The sequence below is a fragment of the Podarcis cretensis genome, assembly GCF_951804945.1.
Source record: "Podarcis cretensis genome assembly, chromosome: Z".
Lineage (NCBI taxonomy): Eukaryota > Metazoa > Chordata > Lepidosauria > Squamata > Lacertidae > Podarcis > Podarcis cretensis.
Genome location: NC_137184.1, coordinates 7,050,638 through 7,063,975, shown reverse-complemented (window position 1 = coordinate 7,063,975; position 13,338 = coordinate 7,050,638). Strand labels below are relative to the sequence as shown.

General features: G+C 44.9%; 1 protein-coding gene across 5 annotated transcripts in view; it reads right to left on the bottom strand.

The window, feature by feature from the left end:
* The window catches only part of ASTN2 (astrotactin 2), a 669,461-nt gene that overhangs the window by 42,212 nt on the left and 613,911 nt on the right, over nt 1–13,338 (bottom strand). The window lies entirely within an intron of this gene.

Genomic DNA, 13,338 nt, shown 5'->3' with positions numbered 1-13,338 from the left:
GGACTTTTCCATACATTGCAGATTGGAATTTATGGAAATGACTTGCATGAGTGGGCAGGTGCTGGCTTTAAAAGAGGACTTTAGGTGGCTTTAAAAGAGGACTCTGTGAAAGCTGTGTGAAAGGGTAGTAGCCGAGTGGTAGTGTGTGCACTTTGCACACGTATTGTCTTAAGTTGTTCAGGCAAGGCTGGGAAAGACTTCCTGCCAGAAACCCTGGAGTACTGCAGCCCACCAGTGCTGATTTAGGCTGCATTCACATGATAGTTTATTCCATTTTCATGACTTTCTCTTAAATGTTAAGTTCTGCACTATATCCTAACTTTTGGGAACAATAGTGGAATACAGTGCAAGCAGAGTGCTCCTTTCAATGTTATGTGCGTCCTGAAAAATAAATTGGAATAAATACTCAGTGGAAATGTGATATGAAAGATCAGTAAGGTTCAGCTCGGCCCTGAGACAATTTAAAAAGCAGTTGAGGGGCACATGTTTGCATAAATAAGTGTTGAAAAGTGGGTTTTATATAAAACAACTGTCAAGCCAGTCCTTCCCCCCCCCCCTTTGCATGGCTTTGCAAATGGTCAAAAATAACTTTTGTGTATGCAGGAGTACTTCTGGATCACGCCCTGTGTTCTTTCGGCTTCATATATAAATTGGCAGCTTCCAGAGCTGGACATGTTAGTGGCACAGTAGGATTGCATGTCGAGGGAGAGAACAGTCAGCATTTTGGGCATCCTGGAGTAACAAGAAACTCATTCCTTAGCTCTGAACATCTATTGTGAGTCAGGCTTTGGCAGAATGGCTCTTGTGCCTATCCTCCTTTCTTTACTTTCTTCTCAACCTGATCAAAGACTCAAAAGTGCATAAGAAATGCCGAAGTCTTTGGTATAAAACATGCAAACCAGCCTATTGGAGTGTCAAACCAGCAATCCATAAAGCCAGGAGCTGATTTTACAGGTGGTGGCAGTGGTAATAACAAAACAAAACATGGACACGCAAACATTATTTTCATAAAAAGCCACATGCGGGTAACAAATTTCTCCTGCCAGAGGAGAAACAGAACATTTATTCTTTCCCTAAAGAAACCAAAAGGCAAAGTTAGTCATCTTAATGCCTCTTGCAAGTCCCCAAATGGCACCATTGCTATGCTGTTTCCATCACACCACTGTTTGCTCCAGCAGTTTCAAGAAGCAAGTCTAGACCAAAATTTGGGAGTGGCAGAAGTGACTGGCCTGAAGTGATGCCTGGTGAATGGGAAAGGGCACTGAGGCTGCACACTATTGTTGCATGTGTTGCCTTTATTTCTCTAGAACTGTGTGGCTGGAGCCTATGGTCCTCTAGATGTTGCTGGACTCCAACTCCTATCAACCCTGGCCTTGCCAACTGAAGCTTATGGGAGGTGGAGTCCTGACAACATCTGGAGGGTCACAGGTTTTCCATCTGTGGTCTAGAAAATTGATACTGGCTCCAGTTTCGAGTGGGCTCTTGGCAAAGATTTTCTTGGTGGGACCTTAGCCATGGAAATTACCTGGTGATAACTGCCACAATGGATGGCATTGCTTCAGAGCATCCTGGTAAATTTAAGTTTGCTTGCTGCTGCTAGGCAGAGGTGGTAGAGGGCAGATGCCAGCACCTCTGGTGCCCTGGAAGATGCCCAAGGATGCCAAGAGCTGATATTGAGCCTAAATACTGATCTTGGCCCAAGTGTAGGATAGGTTGCATATCCTCCAACTTTTTGTCGATGAAAATAGGGACACCCCATTCCAGAGTGATACTTTTACTATTTATATCCCACACACCTTACTGGATTGCCCCAGACACTCTGGGCAGCTTTTGGGGCAACCCAGTAAGATGTGTGGGGTACAAATAGTAAAATTATCATTCTGGAATGGGACGTCCCTATTTTCGTCAGAGAAATGTCAGAGGGTATGAAAACACAGTTTTTTCATGAGAAACAGCAGGATAGACATAGTTCGTTGATTGTGGCTAACTTTGTGTGTAGACCAATTCAAGGACCAGTGGTGGGAGTTACTCTAGCAAATAGGAGTGTACAGTGTACAGTATACATAGCTTAAGTCCTGCCAATGAAGTATTTTCCCCATACACTATTTTATTTAGCTTTTTGCTTCATTTTGAAATTTAGAAGCAGCGGTGAGATTAACATGATGACCGCAACTACTACTACTACTATTACTACAACAACAGTAATAGCAAGCCATCCTTTGCCTAACACAGTGGTTTTCAAACAGTGTGCCGTGCACTCTGGGGTGCCTTGAAGGATGGTCAGGGGTGCTGCGGGCAACACTGGCCTCTGTCCCTCTTTCCTTCCCTCCTGCCTCTGATGCCCTTTCACGTCTCTGCTTCCAAAAGGCTTGCATGGATCCTAGAACAATAGGCACGTAGGATCCTAGAATGAAACAACTGAGCAGCTGTCTGAAGGACTCCCAAGGAGAGGGGAGAGGAGAGGAGGCTGAGGGAAGACTCCACAAGGGAGGGTGTTCAAAAAAGGCTAAGAGGCTGCCAGCTCTGCAGGCAAGGGATGACCTAACTGGGCTCCTGAGCCCCACAGGGGTGCCACAGAAATAATATAGTCGGTCAAGGAAGTCGTGGGCTCAAAAAGGTTGAAAACCTTTGGACATAATGAACTTAAGGAGAAAAGCCTATATGGATAAATAAATATATTGGTAGGTCTGACACAGGCATGATCATATTTCAGCCCCAATGGAGCTGTAATGGAGAACAGGCACATACCTGCATTGGGGAGGAGGGGAGGCTCTCAATTCCCTCTCCTTCAAGGAAAGGAAAACACAGCAGAATTGTCAAGAGGGCACAAATAGGCATAAATGGTAGGGACTGGGAGGGTGGGAGGGGGAGGGGCACTTAGGACTTCAGCCCCCTCTCCCTCCCCCAAATGACAGCCCTTTGTGAGGTGCAAAGGAGGGAGGCAGTGGAAAGGAAGGTGAGTAAGAATTGTTTCCATTTTGCTCCTGCCCAGTTTGGTTCTTTCTTTGCTCAGGAAACACCTGGCCTTAGGAGATCCATAAAAATACGTCACATATGGTGTGTGTTCAATGCACCCTTCCCTTCTCCCAGTTTTCCACCTCAAGGTGTTAAGACTGGAGAGAGGGGATTCTGGGGTTGGTGGCTTGCTCAAACTAGCCCACCTTGCCTTGAACCTTGCAAAAATTCAGTTCCCAGGCTGCAGCTCTGGATGACAAGTCTGCAATGAGATGCCTGTTGAGAATTTACAGAACGTGCACACAAAGGCTGTGTACACACCATACATTTAAAGCACATCCCCTCCCACTAAAAAGAATCTTGGGAACTGTAGCTTACCCCTTCACAAAGCTACAGTTCCCAGCATCCTAAACAAGCTACAGTTTCCAGGAGTCTTTGGGAAAAGTCATGTGCTTTAAATGTATGGTGTTTTTGTAGCCAACAAAAAAGGGGAGATAATACAGTTGGAAGGGGGTATGCAAAGGGCCATCTAGCCCAACCCCTTCCAATGCTGGAATCACTGCAGGGGTTTGGATTAGATGACCCTTTGGCGCTTTTCCAACTCTACACTTCTATGATTCTACAATAACCTGCAAGGAGGAAATTCAGACTCTGCTATTGTTAAATTATTACATTTTGCCCCACCTATCCTCAAGGAGCTCCAGGCATGGTTCTTCCCCACTTCCTGTCAATTTTAGCCAAACTACATGCTCATTTGTGGAAATGGACTGGCAGTCACTGACCAGGCCCAAAACTTTAGGGTCACAGTGGGTAGCTTCATATGAATCGTGGAGTTGAAAGGGACCCAAGAGTCATCTAGTCCAAACCCCTGCAATGCAGGTATGGCGTTCGTACAGAGCCCCCGGTCATCTCACGGACTATTGACCCGTACACCACTAATCTGCTGCCACCAACCAGGTCCTCCCCGGTAAATCATTTAGTCTCAGTCAGGTTCTTAAGTTAATAATGAAGATTGTGGTTTATTGCAAACACAAATAAACTTTAAATGCATTTGAAAAGCTGTTACCCTTTCTCCTCTTAAAAAGGTAAAGGTACCCCTGCCCGTACGGGCCAGTCTTGACAGACTCTGGGGTTGTGCGCCCATCTCACTTAAGAGGCCAGGGGCCAGCGCTGTCCGGAGACACTTCCGGGTCACGTGGCCAGCGTGACATCGCTGCTCTGGCGAGCCAGAGCTGCACACGGAAACGCCGTTTACCTTCCCGCTGGTAAGCGGTCCCTATTTATCTACTTGCACCCGGAGGTGCTTTCGAACTGCTAGGTTGGCAGGCGCTGGGACCGAGCAGTGGGAGCGCACCCCGCCGCAGGGATTCGAACCGCCTGACCTTTCGATCGGCAAGCCCTAGGCGCTGAGGCTTTAACCCACAGCGCCACCTGCGTCTCTTTCTCCTCTTAGTCTTGTTTTATTCTGTCTCTAACTCTTCTACCTCCCCTCACACAAGAACCAACTGCACTAACTGTCTCTCTATTTCCATCTGTCTGCCAACTGCTTTCCCAGCTGCCTTTTCCCAACCAACTAACTAACTAACTAACTAACTAGCTAACTAAACCTTGGGCTAAGCCCTTTTATAAACAGGTAGGTTCCACCTCTGGCTTTTCTATTGGTCTACCTATTAACTCTTTGTCTTCCCCTGTACAGACATTTTCAAAAGAACGGGCAAACACCACAGCAGGATTCTCAGCTAAAGCATCCATGACAGGCGGCCATCCAACCTCTGCTCAAAAACCTCCAAGGAAGGAGAGTCCACAACCTCCTGAGGGAGACTGTTCCTCTGTCAAACAGCTCTTATTTCCTCCCTGATGTTTAATCGGAATTTCCATTCTTGTAATTTGAAGCCTCTGGTTTGAATCCTAACCTCCAGGGCAGGAAAAAACCATATTGTTCCCTCTTCGATGTGACAACCCTTGAGATATCAAAAGATTAATTTTTTTTAACCCAGAACTTCTGGAAGACTTGATTTAAAATGAGAAAGAATTGATCAAAAAGCCAGGAAAAGAATCCATAAAACAAATTAATAATAATAATAATAATAATAATAATAATAATAATAATAATAATAATTTATTTCTACCCCACCCATCTGACTGGATTTCCCCAGCCACTCTGGGAAGCTTTCAACAGAACATTAAAAACAGAATAAAACTTCAAACATTCAAAACTTCTCTAAAGAGGGCTGCCTTCAGATGCTACAAGCACAATATTCAATGTTGGTAAATCAAGAAATTTAGGGGTATTGTGTTGCCGTCGCTCCCCCTTTCACCCTTTTCTATGATTGAGTCATCCTGACAAGCTCACTGGACAAACTCACGACCTGAACGTGATCACAACTGATCCGGAAGTCTGAATCAAGGAATTGAATAGAAAATCAAAAAATTGTGACAGAGACACTTTGAATTTGCCAACAAACCTGTTAAACTGCAAGTGTGGCAATAAAAGAAAAAACAGGGTATGAATTTTATAAATAAAATTAATATAGACGGCAAAGTTATACTGTTGGTGTGTGAGCATCTACTCTTGCATTTTCATTTCTTTCTGCAGCTGAGTTCTTTACAGAAAAGTTTTCCTGCATATTTTACTTCTTTACAGAAGCGGCAGCAGCAGCATTCCAGCTATCTCTTAGTGAAATTCCTGTTATAGGAATAAACATCAATTGGTTCTGTTTCTCAGAGTCTTTATTATTTATAAAACTTTACACTGGTCATTAATAAAGAAAACAAAACAATTAAAGCAACATAATCTTTTTCTCTAGGAAAATAGGAGCCGTTTCCTAGAGAGAAAACTGACAACGTAATTAATCTTCAACAGGTGTGGACAATTTTTTAAAATCCAATTATCACCTTGCTAGCCCAAAGAAATATGCCACTTTCTTTGGCCTCATTTCTCCATGCAAGGTGTTTTGGGTGGGTTGGATTTTGGACAATTCAGGATGATTAGCTGTTTAGACATGGGGTCACAGGGATGTGGCTAAGAGCATACCCGTCAAATGCCCCGTTTCTCCCAAGACATTCATGGAAACCGTAAAGCAATCATACTTTTTCAGTATGTCCCTTAAAATCCTAATTTTTGCAAGCAAGGCAGAGGTGGTTCTAAGGGAGTGAGGAGCTTCTCGGGTGGCAATTGGAAATGGCAATTTGATAGACAAGCCAAAGTGCTACTTGGGTTAGCAAGAATGGGCTCTTGGCTGTGATCAGGGCCCAATCAGTGTGACTGGGAGGTGGGGCAAGCCCTCTTGTCAGGGTTATTTCCTGGTCTTTCTTTCCACTTCTGAAAATGTATGAGCCAGAGAGAGCAGATGAATTTTATACAGGCATCCCTCCACTTATGCACTTTCTACTCACACGAGACTGTGTATACACTTGGCACCAGAAAATAAATAAATAGAATCACACCAAGAACTGGTGAAAGAGAACGGGGGAGTCCTCATGGCCCACAAGGAGACCCAAAGAGTATGTCAATGAGAGTGGAGGAAGCCCTGAAGAGACTGGAGGCACAGTGGGGCTTTGTTTATGCTGCTCAGCCTCCCTGCCTAACAGCTGATTAGTGAGGTAGTGCAGCAGCAACAGCCCCTTTCCCACACACCCTCCAGCCTTCTGGCCCCAAAGATTCAGCTCTAGATATTTACTTAGAAGTACTAAGAAGGCATATATTACAGTGGAACATGCAGAGGTCATGTATATTTTTGAAAAATTACTGGATCATTAGATTTTTGTAAAATAAAATGGAGGCAATGGCTTGTACTCTCTGGATCAATAGTTGAGATTCCTGCACTGCAGGGGGTTGGACTACGTGGCCCTTGACCCCCTTCCAATTCTAATATTCTATGATTCAACAAAAGCATCTATGACAGATGGCCATCCAATATGCTGTTTTGCTCCAAATCCCATTGACCCCAGCAAGTCGGGGTGGTAGGAGTTGCACACCAGCAACATCTGGAGGGCCACAGACTCCCATCTGTTTTATTTCCTTATGAACTGAACCTGGGTATTCCCAATCATTGTCTGATACTCAGACCATTTAACTGCTCTTTCCTCTGGTGGTCATTTGAGCAATACGGTGGACGCTCAGGTTGCGAACGTGATCTGTGTGGGATGCACGTTCACAACTCGCAGTGTTTGCAACCCACATCTGTGCGTGCGCAGGTTGCGATTTGGCACTTCTGCGCATGCACAACCACCAAAACACAGAAATAACCATTTCCGGTACTTCCGGGTTTCAGTGGTCCACAACCCGAAAAAACGCAATCTGAAGCGGCTGTAACCCAAGGTATGACTGTACTGTTTAAGTGTTGCTTAACAGAGGAGTGGGAGAGCAGTCTCACGTGCCTCCCAGCCCTTCTCCTTCAACTCCTGGCCTTCTGTAACCCACACAGGCTGCATTTCGCTCCTCACTTTCACTGCTTTATCCAACCTTGTCGCTTTGCCTGCCTTGGAGTAAAAAGAGATTTCTGTTTTTTCCATAAAACTGGCCTTCAAAGAGATGAGAAAAGCAGGGCCTCATCTAGTAATGTTGAGAGCTCTAGGGATGCCTTCCCGAATGCCACAGACACATGGAAATTTCTCCTTTCTCTGCCTTATGCATGGTGGTCTGCAAGCTGGGGGGGGATGGGTTTGTAGCAACTTTGCCCCCCTTCACTTCGTTCCTTTCTTTGCCTATTAAATTCCAGTTTCCTGTCTTCTCATTCCTAACTGACCCCCACCCGCAGAGCACCCTATATTGATTTATTTAAAGACATGGGGAAAATATTTAAATGGAGAGGGAAATGGGAAAAATGCTTCATCCTCTCAAATGCACAATGAAAAGTTGCAAAAAGATTTCTACCTTGGAAAATTTTCTGATGAGTTTTTCCTATTGTTTAATCCCTGCTTTGAGTTACACAGAAATGAGAAGGCACATTTTATAAGGTTCTAATTCATACCTATACCATACAGTTTATGGTTTTACATTGTGTGTGTATGTGTGTGTACACACACACACACACACACACATGTATATACACAGACATACCAACCAACAACGAAGCTATGACTCTACCTGTGTATAGCTGTAACTGATTGTTTCAACATATGCTTAAACAAAACAAGGCTTTGGAGGCCTGGCTGAGGTGTGATTTAGGCCAGGAGGCGTAGTTTTCCTCTCAGATCCCTTTGTAAGAAAGAAAGAGTCTGCTTCATTAATAGAGTGCAGGAACCAATGAACAAACATCCCAACAGTCTGGTAGAAGCGCCCAACCCCACACATTGCTAACATGCTGCATGCTCCAAATATTCAATTTTACCTAAAAAGAAAAGTAAGTGTTCACATTGGGGCACTGAACATAGGGGCCAGGTGTGCACCAAATCCAGATCTAAGCCAAAATTATATTTTCAAGTGAACATCCTCAGGTCAATTGACAACATAGTTAGGCTCCTCTGAATTCTTTTTCAATGAGAAATGAAGGAGGTTGTGCCTGTGTCCTATCAAATCGTTCGCTCTGTGCAGTGGTGGGGTAGGGTGGAAATCACAGATGAAGCCACAGAACTCCTGTCCCCCATACCAGTCTACCAACACTTGGGGACAGGAAAGTGGGACAAACACACACACTTCACACGCCCCCATCTGAACTCTGCAGATGGGGATAGCAGCCACTAGGGCTCCTCTTCAGACAGCAGCAGTGAGTTTTGGGTCCACAAATTTTACTCTCACCCCATTCCCTGAAATCTAGGATTTTGTGGTGAAGAAGCTGAAGGCTGAAAACTCGTAACAAGTTACACCAACAAAAATTTAACAAGTATCCCTCCAACAGGGACAGATTAAAAAGCAAAACAAAACTCCACAATCAAGTTATCTTCCCTGCCAGGTTGTTAAGAAGGGATGGAACGACCTGGTTCCCCCAGTTTCTTATGCATCCAGTTTTTATGCATCCAGACGCTTCAAACTGTGCAATATTAATATCTGCAATCATACTGATAGTTGTTGTTGTTGTTTAGTCGTTTAGTCGTGTCCGACTCTTCGTGACCCCATGGACCAGAGCACGCCAGGCACTCCTGTCTTCCGCTGCCTCCCGCAGTTTGGTCAAACTCATGCTGGTAGCTTTGAGAACACTGTCCAACCATCTTGTACTCTGTCGTCCTCTTCTCCTTGTGCCCTCCATCTTTCCCAACATCAGGGTCTTTTCCAGGGAGTCTTCTCTTCTCATGAGGTGGCCAAAGTATTGGAGCCTCAGCTTCAGGATCTGTCCTTCCAGTGAGCACTCAGGGCTGATGCCCTTAATATGAGCTGACACTGTTTTCTCTTTCAACTTTTTTGTCTCTTTCTCTGTTTTTTCTTCTGTTAAATTTGAAAGTATTTTTTAAAAATAACTTTTCCTGCTAAATAGGGATTATGGACAGTGCAGTATATATATAGCATACCCTCTCAGGAGGACAAATCAGGACTCTACTCCCCACCCCACCCCCCCGGCACCATCCTGCCACTGCCACCTGCCTGCTGCTACCTACCCATTTGTTGGCGTACCCACGACTGCCCACTCGCTTTTCACCACAATATACTTCTGGCAGCCCTGCCATGGCTACCACCTGCACTCTCCACCTCCACCATACTTCAGGAAGTGCGGGCTTCTGGAAGTATGGTGGCGGTAGCAGAAGAGGCCACGGAGGAGGCCATTGAGGCGGGGGCTGTGGACGGAGCCAAGGTGGGACAGCTGGGATTGGAGACAGAAGCCAGGGCAGCTTTTGATAAAGTTCCAGGATGAAACATTCAAAATGGGAGCCCTGAGTGCTCACTGGAAGGACAGATCCTGAAGCTGAGGCTCCAATACTTTGGCCACCTCCATGTGACTGGAGTTCTTAGAAACAGAGAATATATATCTTCAAAAGAGGTTTGGACTAGGCTAGGATGCCCTTGTTTCCAAATTATATCCCTTTGAAATCTGAAAGTCTTCAAAGATAATACTTTAATCGTTCCTGTCAGAGACTATCCAGACTGGCAGCTAAGTTATGGAATCTACTGGGGTATGATGGAGTTCAAGGACTGGGAAGAAGCACTTTATTTATAGGCAATGAGTGCACAAAAATAAATTCCTTATCTGGTTACTTTAAAAGCCTTTTAACCAAACCAGGGATCAGCAAACTTTTTCAGCAGGGGGCTGGTCCACCATCCCTCAGAGCTTGTGGGGGGGGGCAGACTATATTTTGAAAAAAGAAGAACGAATTCCTATGCCTCACAAATAACCCAGAGATGCATTCTAAATAAAAGCACACAGTCTACTCATGTAAAAACACCAGGCAGGCCCCACAAATAACCCAGAGATGCATTTTAAATAAAAGGACGCTTTCTACTCATGTAAAAACATGCTGATTCCCGGACCGTCCGCGGGCCGGATTGAGAAGGAGATTGGGCTCGATCTGGCCCCTGGGCCTTAGTTTGCCTACCATGATCCAAACCATGAGGAAGAGGCATCTGCATAAACCAAACTAGGAATTCAAATAATAAAAAAACGAAGGCACAAGATAATTCTCATGGGGCACCTGCAATTTCATGGGGGAAAGCTAAAATAATTGTCTATGTACATATGTTTATAGCTGTACCATTCCCCTTGTGAATGATATTCAGGGTGAGTGTCAATCCTTCCATAGCTAAAACAGCACACCCATCTAAAGTCAGGAGCTATCAACAGACTTATGGAAATCTCTAGATTTGCAAATGTTACTGCCCGCCCCCTCCAAAACCCTTTAGAAATAAAAAGTGTTCTTTGGTGCAGAGGAGTCAGAATCCTCCCCTCAAAGACCTCACAGAGGATTGAGCATGCTCTTAAAATGCTAAGAGTTTGGAGGGGAATGTGTAAAACTGTCATGGAACTGAGTGTCCTGGAAGAGCACTTACAGCACTAACAACCTTTTGCTCACACAACTCCATAGTGTTTCACTATTAGAAACTCATGTTTAAAAGATTATCATGTTTGCTGAACTAGATTGCAGAATGACTTTCCCATCACCTACTACCTTTTTCCAACCTGAGGTCCTTATTCCCTACTGGCCAAGCTTTTAGGGGGTCACATGCTGGTGGCAGTGGACCAAGAGCAAAAATGGGTGGCATAATAAATGCAGATTTTATTTTTTATTATTACAATTTTCATTAATTTTTTTTATAACTTTAGCCAATTAATTTTAAACTTCAAATTTGTTATACATTTATCTTATAATTTGACTTCCCACTTCCTCTTCCATGCTGTTTTTATACCTATCCCCTTTGTATACTGCATAATATTGCGCATTTCACCTAATACACATTCCTCTATTTCATATATTATCATTTCTTCCCATTGCTCAAATTTCAAATCCTGCCTGCAATTTCATTTGCTTATGAATAAACTTCAAATAACCTTTGCACAGTAGGTTAGTTTCTACCACACACCTTCCTTTATCTTCCACCCAGGCGACCAAGAGTGTTATCATAGTCCAAGGATGCAAGCCTGCCAATAACAACCAAGAAAGGTGCAAGGGAGGTCAGTGAGTAGCATGGCCCATGGAGAGAGTGTATGGCTTGGGAGGCGGGTGGTGTGGGGAGTCTCAATGGCCAGGCAGGGAATTCTTGAGGGATATATTTGGCCTCAGGCCTGCACTTTCCTTTCCCTATGGTAAAGGTAAAGATAAGGGGACCCCTGACCATTAGGTCCAGTCGTGACCGACTCTGGGGTTGCAGCGCTCATCTCGCTTTATTGGCCGAGAGAGCCAGTGTACAGTTTCCAAGTCATGTGGCCAGCATGACTAAGCCGCTTCTGGTGAACCAGAGCAGTGCACGGAAACGCTGTTTACCTTCCCACCAGAGTGGTACCTATTTATCTACTTGCACTTTGACGTGTTTTCGAACTGCTAGGCAGGCAGGAGCAGGGACCGAGCAACGGGAGCTCACCCCATCGCGGGGATTTGAACTGCCAACCTTCTGATCAGCAAGTCCTAGGCTCTGTGGTTTAACCCACAGTGCCAACTGCGTCCCTTCCCTATGGTACCTGAGCCTTTCTCAGCTAGAGATGCCAGGGACTGAACCTGGGATCTTCTCCGTGCAAAGCATATGCTCCATCAAGGAGCTTTGACTGCACACCCCTTAGGCTCTGCATAGATGATTACCTCCTTCACCCATGTTGTGCCCCAATTTAGGCTCATGAGAAGGGCTATCACTATTCTACCACACAAAAAGGGTGAATTAGAGATTGAGACGTGGCCGAGGTCATTTGGGATCTTTATGGCAGCATACCCCCTTTCTCTCTCCTCTCCAAGGCATCCTCACAGGAAAGGAAGATAAGAGATAATCTTGCCAAAGAGCAATAAAGATTGGTATTCATTTCCCCCTATCTGCTTTTTTGGCTTCCATAAGGAAATAATAAAAACACATGCAAGTCACCCTACCCTTGGGAAAAGGCAGTTAGGCTCTGGCAAAAAGACCATTAGGCTTGGGAAACTGAGCTGCTAATAAGAAGGGAAGGAGAGAGGAAGGGAGATCTAGCTTTGTATGTGCGTGCATGTGTTGCAGGGCGGGTGGCGGGTGCCTGTGCTCAGATTGATGGTCTTTTATCCATTTTGGACCGGGAAGAGGTGCACAGATGGTTTGTGATTTAAAATGGTCCCCATAAATCAAGTCCATAAGAGTAATCAAAATGCTCCCATCTCTCTCACTCCCACCACCACCACCTTGCATTACTGCTGAACAACAATGGAATGCATGGCCAGAGGTGGAGCGGGAGGCTCTCAGCATGAAAGCAGGACAGGGGGAAGCTATCTGCTATGTGAACATGGGCAGCAGGCTGAGCAGGCACATGAAAACTTAGGTCAGCTGTCAGGACTGGCATTTTAGACAATGCCCAAGTGAAAAAAAAGCACTGTGAATACATTTGAGGTAAGGCGGCATCATAAAATAAATCTTAAAAGTCTCACTTCAGTGGGGTCTCTTCTTCTCAGCCTGCAGTAGAATTAATGTCCTTCCCTTCTATTGTCATTTGCAATTTATCTATGTTGCTGGGAGCCAGCATGGTTCTGTCTGCTGGTAGCTGCTTCATAACTCAAGCCCTGTGGGTTTCCCCAGAGGCATATGAGTATTTGCCCAATATTCTGATCTTCCCCTGCATTGTGAGGCAATGGGCAAGTGCGGGTGCTTCCTAGGGTTTACCCTGTGTTCACATGAGGATTACAGTGATAACTAAGAAAGCCAGGATGGGAAAGTGGATAGAGAGTCAGACATTTACCAGGGAGAATGGGTTTTAAATCCCTGCTCAACCAAAACACTCCAAGTTAGTCACCATTTCCCAGCAGGGATTCTGATCAGTTTGCACGGAAAGGCGAATCTACCAAACT